Source organism: Durio zibethinus, chromosome 18 (assembly GCF_047325235.1).
Source record: "Durio zibethinus cultivar Kanyao isolate XHJ-2024 chromosome 18, ASM4732523v1, whole genome shotgun sequence".
Classification (NCBI taxonomy): domain Eukaryota; kingdom Viridiplantae; phylum Streptophyta; class Magnoliopsida; order Malvales; family Malvaceae; genus Durio; species Durio zibethinus.
The window spans coordinates 12,805,849-12,818,714 of NC_143179.1; positions in this window are offsets into that span (position 1 = coordinate 12,805,849).

Sequence of the window (12,866 nt, forward strand, 5' to 3'; positions counted from 1 at the left end):
AAAAAGTTTGACCCTATTCCTACCATAAACTAAACCAGAAAGTCTCAGTAGAATACTATTTATCATTCTAAATAATTTTAATCATTTAATTCAATTTTGTTTCATCTATTATTATTATAATATGAAAATTATCATAAACAAACTATTTTTACTATACTTTATCATCACAAGAACTTTTTAAAAACTTTAGTCAAAATTACATCACTGCTGTTCCAACTCCAACCATTGTGGTAATTAATAGTTTTCTCCCTAATACATTCAAAATACAATTGAGTAAAAGTAATAGCTGACTATACTTGCAAAATGGATGGAAAGAATTTGTTGAAGTACATAATCTCAAAATCAGAAACATTATAACCTTCAAATACAATAATAACATGAATTTTGAAGCTTTTCTACATACCAAATCAACTACTACAACAAGTAACTTGCAAGAAATAGAATGTAAGAAGTTCAATTATGTTTTAAACACTTAAATTAGTCAATTAAACAAAAATCAATAACTTCTACAACTTTTAATTTTGATTACCATGCAAAAATTAAAGATGATGGTTACTGTGATAACCCTATTGTAGACACCCAATTGGGTCCGGGCCCAGATCAATTGGGCCTGGCCCAAAGGGGTAAGGCCCATTTCAATCTTGTATTTTTTTTTTTTCTTTTGTATTTTATGTATTTCATTATTATTATTATTATGTATATCTTTGTGTATTTATTTTTATTTAGATTAGATTTATATGTATTGTATGTATATAGTTATATATTTATTATCTTTTTTTTTTTTTGTAATATATTTTTGGGTTTATCTTATGTTATTTTTTTTTTATTATCTGTTAATTTTATCTGATTTTTTTCCGAATTATCTGATATTATTTTTTTTATTTTTATACTATCATATCTTTTGATTATCTAGTATTTTTTTTTATTTATTTTGATTTTAATTCTGGATGGCTAAGATTCAAAGTTGAAGAATCCCACTCTGGAGGGGAATTCAATCAGAAGAGTCCAGTTGGATTCAAAGACTGAATTCCCGTCCAAGGAGGAATTGGGATTGATCAGGAACTCCTGATCAACCCCTATAAAAGGGATCCCCCTAGAACAGAGAAAGACACAAAAAAAAGAAAACAGTGAGCCTGAGCTACTGATTTGAGGGGAAAAGGCGAATAGGAGAGTATAGAAGGCTAAGAAAAGGTTTAGGAGAGTTCTAGGAATCATCGGGAATGTTTTGGGAATTTTTTGAATTTTTTTTTTCTGGGAATTTCTGGAAATTCCAGATTTCGGTTAATTTTTTCGGCCAAGTTTGAATTTTCCGGCAACAATTCCGGCCAACTTTGAAGTTTCCGGCAACCTGCCCAGTTTCCGGCGTGGAATCCCAGAAACCGGCGAATATTCCCAGAAACCGGTAGACTTCCGGCCAACTTCCGGCGGAATTTCCAGCTTCCGGCGACTTTCCCAGAATCCGGCACCGGTGTTCTTCATTTTTTAGAGAGAAGGGAGAGAAAAAGGGAAGAAGAGAGAGAGAAGAGAGGGGTGTTCTGCCGAAAAACGAAGGGGACTGCCTTTTATACCCTCCCAAAACGACGTCGTTTTGGCCTTAAGTAACCCAGAGGATCCGCGCGTTTTGTCGAACCCGACCCGACCCGGGCGTCGACCCGCTTTCTGACCCGTGCGTGCCTGCCCCCCTCCGAGCCGAGCCGAGCCGAGCCAAGCCGCCAAGCCGCTCTCCCGAGCCGTTTTCTCTTCCTTGAGCCGAGCCGAGCCGCGATCCGAGCCGCTCCAGGTTTTTTTTTTTTTTTATTTCTTTGTTTATTTGTTTATTTTATTTTTTATTTTTTATTTATTAGATTAGGTTTATGTAATATTCTTTTTATTTATTTTTTATTATTTTATTTTCTTTAAATAAAAATAAAAAAAATTCTAATAAAATATTTTTAGGGAAAAGTTGAAAGTATCAATTTTCCTTAGAAATAAATTTTCAAAAAATATTTTTGGGGAAAAGTTGAAAGTATCAATTTTCCTCAGAAATAAATTTCAAAAAAATATATTTTTAGGGAAAAGTTGAAAGTATCAATTTTCCTTAAGAATAAATTTCCAAAAAAATATTTTTAGGGAAAAGTTGAAAGTATCAATTTTTCTTAGAAATAAATTTCCAAAAAAAATATTTTTAGGGAAAAGTTGAAAGTATCAATTTTCCTTAAAAGAAAAATAAATTTCCAAAAAAAGTATTTTTGGGGAAAAGTTGAAAGTATCAATTTTCCTTGAAAATCAAAATTTCAAAAAAAATATTTTTGGGGAAAAGTTGAAAGTATCAATTTTCCTTAGAAATAAATTTTCAAAAAAAAAGAGTTTTTGAGGAAAAGTTGAAAGTATCAATTTTCCTTGAAAATCGAAATTTCCAAAAAATATTTTTGGAAAAAAGTTGAAAGTACCAATTTTCCCTACAAAAAAAACCATTCTTTCCTTCCTTTCTATCTTAATTTTGATTTTGTTTTTTTTTCTGTTAAATAATCCGACGACGGAGCCTCTGCAAGTGAAACAGTAGTTTTTCTTGCATACTCTTGAGGTGAGGAAATTTTCTCAATTTTCTGCTAAAAGTATTAGAGTCAATTGAGAATAATTTCTAATAATTAATTACTTGGTAAAATTTTAAGGCTTTTGGATAACACAAATTTAAGCTGGTACCATCTTTTGATGGGCGTTGTGAGGGTGCTATAACCTTCCTCACACGTAACCGAACTCCTGAACCCTGTTCTGATTAGTAGACCTGAACCTATTCTTTTAGGGACCCTTAAACTTAGGTGTTCCCTGAAAGGACAGATTCCATAGGTGGCCAATCGCACCTAGATAAAAAAGATTGGTGGCGACTCCCTTAAGTCAATGTCTAGCGATAAATCCCCGGATCTAGACGTTACGACACCTATGTTCCACTGCTTGATGATCAATACAAATGTTGAAATAAATCCTACCTTGGTAAAGAATTGCGTAAAAACTTTTACCATGAATCACAATATATTTTACTCAAGAATTAAAACTAAATGAACAATGCATTCAAAATATCTACTAATTTTTTCTTTTTCATGTTATACATATAGAAAATACCAGCTTCTTTTCACAAGTATCTCCCATATGAACATACGTTAATCAGCTTATTGATTTCTAAAGAAAACAAATCATGGACTATCCCTTACAATGCTAAAAACAAATCATTCACAGAAAGATAAAAGAAATTCGTCATTGATAACCACTTGAAAATTGATGATCATTGTCCTTTTAGCATGATCAAAACCAACAGTTTCAATATTGTTATCTATCATGATTATGAATAGTCTTTTCCATTATTATCCAATAAACCTTAACTTTTATCTTATATGCATGATTTTTAAAATATTATATCCATCTTTATACTATAAATCTCATAATTTTAATAATTTTAATCAAGACCGCAATGTAATGCAAACAGCCACCTAATATTATATAAAACTAAAAGCAAAGATGATAAGTAAGAATAAAATAACTTAGTTGCACATAAAAGAAATGATTTAGATGATGTGGCATTGATTCATCGATTACACAATTAGTTTGGCTTGTTTGGTATAGACCCAAAAAAAAAATATATTTTTTAATTAGTAATCTTGACGTTCCTTCAAGTTTTTCAACCTTTCAAAATCAACCGCGACCTGCAAATATATATATATATATATATATATATATCAACTTTTAACCTCAATTAAAGTATTTTATGATGAGGGCTTGGATGGACAACTTGATTCTTAGACATCTACAAGATACATATTTACAGCTGGATTTGCTGGTTTGCAAAACTTAAGAATGCATACATTTTAGGTTGTGTTTGTTTTATGTTAAATACATATAAAATAAAAAATTATTATTATATAATTTGTTTGAATATATTAAATATTAAATATTATATTTTTTATCAAATTTATATATGATTTTTAATATAATTTTAAATTATATTATTTTTATATCTTTTTTTGTCTTATTTTTTGTGTCATTGTATCGTATTTAAAATTATTAGATATACTTACAACTATTTTTCTCAAAGAGAAAAAGTTTGCTACAAGGTTTGCAAAAATAAAAGTTCAAAATATGCCATTGGTCTTTGTTACTATTTGATTTTTAGGAATTTAGTCCCTTTAGTATTATTTAACGAAATTTAGTTCTTATAGTATTTTTTTTTTAAGTATTTTAATTTAATCGTTAATAATGCATGGGTACTAAATTTCTTAAAAAATAATACTATAGGGATTAAATTTCTTAAAAATAATTTTACAATGACTAAATTGTTTTAAATAACATTATAGAAACTAAATTCTTAAAAATCGAAAAGTATAGAGACCTATGATATATTTTAACCAAAATAAAATAGAGAATTTATTTCAAAACTAAATGGCTCAAAAGTGAGCAATTTTTATAATCTCTTAAACTGTAGATTCCTTTGGTGAATGACCAAAGAAAAAAAACCTATGTCTAAGAAGAAAGAATCTAAAAACTAAAGGATTTTCTGCTTCATGCTGCAAATAACAAACAAATTACATTCAAAACTAAACAATTCATACACTTATATGGTTTTTGTAGAGAAGCTCTTCAATGCAATATAACGATACACTTCATGTAAAAGAGTGGAAGCAAGCATCAACTTGAGGAACATCATAAAGGCACATGTCTTAATAATTAGGAATGGAAGCAAAGCGATATCCTTTGGCACAACTACAAGAATATTAAGCGGTTAGAGTCTCATAAAAGCCTGCAGTGTATAAGTTCGGGTCAGAAAGATAACTAAGAGGCTTTCAACACACATCAGAAAGATGGGTGGTAAGTTATCCTAGAATATTTTTGAAAAGTTTATTTGCCTTGCAATGCAGAAAAACTGATACGTTACATCATATCATATGGCCAAGCTTCAATCTTCATGCATTATTAGTATGTAATGCCTATTGCAGCAATGTTCGTTTCCAAGCAGGTCATACAGTGGTGGACCCATGCTTTATAAAGATTGGAAAATAAGAAAATTTTTTCCTTAACACCTCCAAAATTTTTTCCAAAACATCTTTTCCGCTGATAAAGTTAGTTAATTTATTGATAGTTTTTTTTATATATTATAAGTAAATAACCCAGAAAAAAAAAAGCATGAATCCACCACTAAGATCATAATGAAATAAGTAGAGTGTGTGATCAAAAGAAGACTTTCTCCCTTATAATAAATTATGTCAGGGAATTTATATATATATATATATATAGGAATGTTTTTCCACTTTTGAAAGCATAAATCAAATCGTATTACCAGAGATCAATGCAGCCAAAAAAAATGTAAGATGAATAGAAATCAAACTTGAATGATTTAATATTTGTAGTGGGGTGAAATATTTTGCTTTCAGGATTGATGCTTTGATCATGGCTATTCGATATAGGCTACTTGGCATCCAAACCTTATGAAATTTCTTCTGATCAAACCAATCAATAAACCAGGAGAAGTTCCATATTAATTGTGTTTATACAAATTGAGGCTTAGCTTCTCCAGGCCTGTGTTAATGCACAGCTTGACAGCCTAGATTAGTAATAAAAGTTTCGAAAACTAGAAAACCTTAAGCCCAATTTTGCATCTTGGTTTTTAATTTTTTTCCCATTTTTTCTCATCAAAAAAGACAAAAGGAGAAAGCTAAATTCATTGTACATTTCTAATGAATTCTTCTTCGTATCTTCTATTAGCAATTAAGGAAAAGAATTTTAAAAATGTACCAATCTTTACATTTTAAATAAAGATTTTATTCTTTCCCCAAAAAAATAAAAACAAAAAAACAAAAATCAGAATCAAAAGATACTCCATTCACATTCCTCCATACGGGGCCATATGTTTCTTACTTTCTAGTTTCATCCCACTTTAAGGAAAGCTTTTTCTCCTCAGAATCTCAAGAAAAATTGTGGCTTGAGACAGTGAATTCAGGGAAAAAAACAATGACTTAGGTTGGTCTAATGTTTGGTTTGATTGGACTTTCTCTTCTTTTCTTTTTTGGTGGTGGAAGTTACCTGATCAAGTTCTTGCAAATAATTAAATGCCTCATCTGTAGCAGTTTCCAAAGGGATTAATTAATTTTTCTATTATTACAAAGACAAACAAAAAGTTGATCATTTTGAGGAATCCATTTTATATGGAAGGTTTGAAAGACTCAGCAAGGGATATAATAAAGTAGTCAAAATGGATCAATTGGAGAGATCAAGCCAAAATAATCTGCTTAATCTCACTTCTTTTTTATCCAAAAAAATGAAGCTTCCTAGCAGCATCTTGAGCAGACTTTGAAACAATTTGCAACATAAAAAGTGCTCAACTTTTGGCTCCTTGTGCTTCGGCCTTGCAATTCTGAAAAGAAAATAGATAAAAAGTCTTAAAATATAATCATATGATCCAATATACTTTAAAAGGGTTTGTGATAAAAATTATTATATTTTGACAAAAATTATATATAAATTTGATGAAAATTAAAAAATATATATTTTATATTTGATGAGTTGCAATGAATTATAACATAATAATTTTTATATTTTACACGTATTTGAAACGAATAAATACATCACAAATCCACTAGTTGCTAAGTCTATTCAAAGTAAATAAAGTGAAGCAACACAAAGGAGTGGACTAAAATAAAAGTAGATGAAACATGTGCTAAGGATACTAAAATAATCTCAAGTTGTAATATGAAAAGGATATATCTTTACCTTGGAATTATTTCGGTGGTAGCTCCAAAGCAAAGATAAACTAAAGTATAAGCTATTTGGTGTGCATCTGCTCATTTTCTCTGCCAATTATTGCTCTTCAATCTTAATGTTTTTTGCATTAATCGTGGGTGCATGTGTGCCCTCGTGCACTCTCATTTGAACAGTTTGTGCATCCTCTCATTCTTTCACAATCTGATTCACAATCAAATGGAAAACATTAATTAAAATTTAAAAATTCTGATTTTGTGACTTCATGTTCTTATACATGCATACATTTATATACAACTAAACAAGAGTAGGGAGATTCTAACATTAGAAATTGATATTATTTTAAAATTTGAACCATATAGACGTTCTCTCCTCACTCAGCTAACAGCTGTTTTAGCTATTCGAGTGCTTATCATTGAATTAAATGCTTCAATGACCAAACATATATTTTTTTATATACCAAAACACTTCGTTTGAGTTAATTTTTTAAATAAAAATGGAGTCTGTCTGTTTTTTGGTTCGGGTAAAGTCTTTCTTTCATTTCCTTGTGCTTCTTCCTTGATTTTTCATGATACCGTTATTCACATTAATAGCTCTCTTATTTTTGATATTGTAGTTGTTCACATGCTTGCATGTTCTATTCTTACTTTTATGAAATTCATGCCTAATCATGCCCCCATTATCTAAAATTAAATGGTTTAATTTTCAGTTGTTTCCTTCCAAAAATAATGTCTATTTTACATTTTTTAAGACTTAAAATCAAACATCTTTAAGTAAAACCATAATGCATATATTCCAAAATCAAATTACCATTTGGCAAGAGATTTATTCACCTTCTTATCCATATAATATACTTTGTTTGCCGTACTTTTTTCCACTGTTATAGTAATCCATTTTTATCATTTGCTATTTATAAGCTAAAAATTGATCGTAAGAAGTAATAAAATAATTTCACAATGTTGTACTTTAAGAAGACCAAAATGAAGTTAGGAGTCGGCATTCCCTTTTTTTTTTTAAGCGACCATTGGGTGGGAGATCTATTGATAAAAAATAATAATTGAAAGAATTAGAGTTCAATTTAATTGGTTCATATATTCATTTGTAAGTAATAGTATTTAATAAATTTAAAATTCAAATTAATTTCAATACCAATCACCAATTTTCTTCATTGTTAGAGTGTGATTTTCTTTGTGAAAATAAAAAAATTGTAGACACTAATTTTATTCGGGTCTACTATTTTCATAATAATAATAATAATAATAATAAAATATTTAATATATATAATAATTATAAAAAATTAATTAAAAATTAAAAAAAAAGAAGGAAAATGAGACAGAAACCATGGGCTGTATGGCATCGTGCTGCTTCTGTCTAGCCCCTCAACCAGCTCCCTATTCAACCCACCTACAACCACCCTACAGCCACCCAGATCACCTTAATTGAAGTTCTTTAAAATTCTCGGACCCTCCTTTCCGAAAGCTCTCTCGAACGCCCAGAAGCCCATTTTGCACCCCTATCAGAAATCACCAAGCTCAGACGAACTACCCCCCTCAAAACACTTTCAATAGCTTCAGACAGAATCCATATCCCCACGCATAAAGAACCCAAATTTCAAACCCACACCCAAATACCCAAACCAAAAAAAACAAAAACAAAAAATAGACAAACACAGTCCTCCCCGTAGGGAGGAACCTCAGCATCGAGCTCCTTGAAAAACAAAGAAAACATATCAGTTTTAGTCTCATTTCAAAAAAAAGAAAAAAAAAAAGGTAGAAAGCTTTAAGCCCCGATTTGGGACGATCGAGGCGGTTTTTGATGAAAAGAAAGTCAGATCTGAAAAGAGGGTGTGGAAGAGAGCTGTCAGAATAATTTTTGCATTTTTCGGTGACCGAAAACCACCGACGACAACCTAGGCGACTGCAGGCGCGGTGGTTCGACGATCGGACTGTGAGAGAGCTTTGGAGCTCTCCTCTATTTTTTTCTGAAACAAAAACAGAATGAACAAAAAAAAAATTTTCAGTTATATATAAAATACTAAAGAGCAAAACGACATCGTTTTAGGCCAAGGAGGATCCACGCGTTAACCTGAATCCGACCCGAGATCCACGCAATTCGACCTATAGACCCATTCTTCCAACAGCTAATGACCGGTCCAATTGAACCGATTTGACCCAGACCGAATCGTAGACCGTTAGCCTGAATCGTTGACTGAATCGTAGAATCGATCAAACCGGTCCAAACCAGTGTTGATAGGACTGTTGACCGGTTCGGTTCAGGTAAAAAATTTTTTTTAAAATTTTTTTATATTATTATTTTTGTTATTTTGAGTTTTATTCTTGCATGATAAATTTCTAAATTAGTTAGAATAAATGTCTCATTGTTTTAATAATAAAAATGAAAACAATTAAAAATATATATTAAAAATGTTCAAAAAAAATTATTATTATTATTTTCCCTGCCTAGATATTAGAGGGAATATAAAATATTTTTCTAAAGAAATAATTTCGTCTAAATGTTGAGAAATTATTATTAATAAATTTTTTAAAATATATATATAAAATTTTTAATTAATTTTCAAAAATCACTAAAATCGAACTTGCTTCGAAAATCCACCTAAAGGTTGGAGATTTTTAGAGATGTTCGTATTTTCTTAAAAACAAAACCTTAAACACTATTTTTTAATTTTCAAAATCCTAGGTTTCTAAAATCTCATAAAATCCAAAACCCCTTAAAATTCAAAATCTTAAAAATCTTAAGAACACGTGTGAAAATTTCATTTGAAGCAATTTGTTCCCGAATGTCTCCTAGATGATGGGGTATCTAGAAAATTTTACTTCGTTAAGTTTTTTCACATGATTTTTTAATTCGCATTAATAATAAGATTAATAAATAAAAAGTATAACAGTAAATTGAGATCTTAAATATAAACAGTCGCACTTAAGCTCTACCTAGATATTGAAGAGTCGGGGTAGTCTCATTATACTTAAGAACTCAACTTTTAAATTGCATTTCATTTTACATGACATTCATTAGCATACATACATTAGCATGTTATCATCAATAATTGTCCGCATTATTCTCTCTTTAATTTACTGTTTGATGATAAAATATTTTATAATAAAAAAGAATAATATTTTTTTAAAAATTTTTTTTGTGATACTATAAAATAAAATAAAAATAATATTATGAAAAAAATAATTCTTGATACTCGACCTAGATATTGGAGAGTCATTAACAATTATTTTCTATAAAAATTGTTATTTCATTTTAAGAATTATTGTGTTAAATCTTAAGCAAAAAGAATTATTTTAAATTCTGCCTAGATATTAAAAATTTTTAAGATAATTCTTTAACTTAAAGTTTTTCTCAATGTTTCTAAATAAAAATTTTAGTAAAATTTTATTTTTTCAAATGAAATGAATTAGTGTTAAATTTCAAATTAAAACCATTTTTATCCAACACCGAAAATAACACGTAATTAAATGGTATCAATTTATGGGCATCGTGGGGGTGCTAATCCTTTCCCACACATAACCGATTCTTAGACCCAACCTGATTTTTCGTAGACCAAATTTTATCTTTTTTGATAAACTTAAAACATGTTTTTATAGTTTTATTAAAAAGATAAACTTTTGGATGATCAATCACACCCTAACAAAGATTGGTGGTGACTCTTCTTTTCATTTTTCTTGATATTAAAATTCATTTACTGTCTTGCCATCTCAAAAATGTTATAGTAAACAAAAATATACTAAAGAATCATTGAAATCATGACTATCTAACTTTAAACTTTTATTATGGGAATGGGGTTGGAATCTAAAATTACACTTTTTATGTTAGGCATCAGCCACTTTTGAAACTCTTAAATCTCTACCTAATCTAATATCATGCCCAATGACCAAGTGTTAATTATTAGCTAGTTTGGTATGATAAAAAAAAAAAGAAAAAGAGACAGACCATTTAAAGTAAAGATTGCCCAATTAGAGAAGGATTCACTAAACACTTCATCTAAATAAACTGTTTAAATATGAATCAGATTTGCTGTTAGTTAACAACAAGCTCTCAAAGTATTTACGAATTTTTTTCTTGTTAATTATATTATCCAAAAACCTTTTCTTATTATGTCGAAAACTAACTAAATATCATCACTTAATTCATATTTTTTCATAAAATTTCATTTTTATCTACGACTTGAAATTTTCAAATTTTCATTCATGACTTTGTAAATTTGTTTCAAATACATCAATCGATCAATATATCATTAAATTTGAACAACATTTTTCACGTGTATGTCTACTAAAGCATCACGTGATAAATTTATCTATATTTCATCTAAATTTTAATAAAGTATTGACATATGAATGGATTTTAAATAAATTCAAAAGATTACCTATGAAACAATCAAAGATTTTTAAGTCACAAAAAATTTAAAAACTAATAATGCAAATTTATCTTACAACACTAAAAGAATAAAAAAAAAAATCTTTTAGTTACAACAGTTGAGTGATATGCCTCGCCCAAATGAGTGATTATTGATTAGAAACAACAATTATTTTTTTGGATAACATTTTCTTTTCAATATTTATAATTGATATGCTTTCTTCTTCTTTTTTTTTTTTTTTGGCTTTTTGGTTAAGTTCAAGTAATTTCAATAATTAGTATCTTAATTGACTTTGGGTATACCTTGATCGATTTATATAATAATGATTGATGCGATTTAAGCCCAACCTTATGTGACAAAAAGTGTGTTCTTTTTTTGTAGTGACCATGCACCCTCACATCAAAATCAAATATAAAAAAGAACAGTGCTACATATACTAAAATGATAAACTATATATTCATATATTTATTTTTTTTATTATTTTAAGAATTTAAGGTGTGTTTAATTTGGAGGAATCTAAGATTTTTTTCTAAAATTTGTACTTGTAAAAATGTGATTCTTACGTTTGGTATGGTATTTAATTTTTTAATAATATTAAATTCTTAACAATATTTAAAAGTTTCAAAATCAAAAGCGATTTTGTCATAAAGTTATTTTTACATTTGACCTAAATAAAAAATATTTTCTTTTTATTTTATTTTTTTAAAATTCAAGAAATGGTAAGGTATTTTTTGCTGATACAAAAACTTTTTGGTGGAATTTTTTTTAATGGAGTAGTATTTTTTTTCTATTTAATTGAGTAGTATTAATTATTGTAATTTTTGAAAAAAAATAAAGTATTTGAAGTATTCTTAATTTTTTTTTATTTTACATAGAATACTGCATTTATCAAATATATAATGAAGTAATTGATTATTTTTACTGCATTTGTGTTAATAGAAACGTAGTATCTGCTCTATTTAAAGCTTGTCATTTTGCCAAACAGATACTACGTTTGATAATTATAACACGTAGTAATTGGCTTGCGTTTGATAATTATTGTGTTTTTTTGTTTATTATAATTTTTAAAAATAATCAATTACTGCATTGAGTTCACTTAAGAATCTTCATTTTCTTTTGAAATTTCAGATTTTACGTTTGAATCGTTTCATAAGTAAAAAGTATTAAAATATTTATTTATTATAATGGAATTTTAAAAGCTGTGTATTATATAAATGTATAAAATTAAATGTGTATTAGATGGGTTTGCATAATTTAAAAAAAAAAAAAAAGTGAAATAAGAGATAAGTTAACTGTTAATAGAATAAAAAGGAGTTAGAAAAATAAAGTAAGAAAAAAAAATTTTAAAAGGACAGCTTTTTCTTTCTAAATTTTGATCTTCTTAACTGTTGTGTTCTTGATTCTATTTATCTTTTCAAGTTATCTTTTCTCATTTCAATTGAAAAAGTTTGGTGGAAAAGGAGGCAATGGTGGAAGGGGCAAGAAAAAAGTGATGTTGATAGTTGTATTTAATTAGGTGATCAAGATCATGTCAACAAGAAATAATGGATTTTTTTTTTCCCTTTTAGCTTTACATGTGGCTTAATCCAAAATAAAAAATAGTATCTGGACAAATGGAGAACACAATTTCTTAGCTTCCGAGAAATTTGAGTTTCCAAAATTACTAAAATTTTATTATAGCAAGTACAACTTTTTTATATAGATCCCAGAAACCCATGTTCTCTTTTATCTCTTTTTTCTTTCTTTTTTTTTTTATGTACAC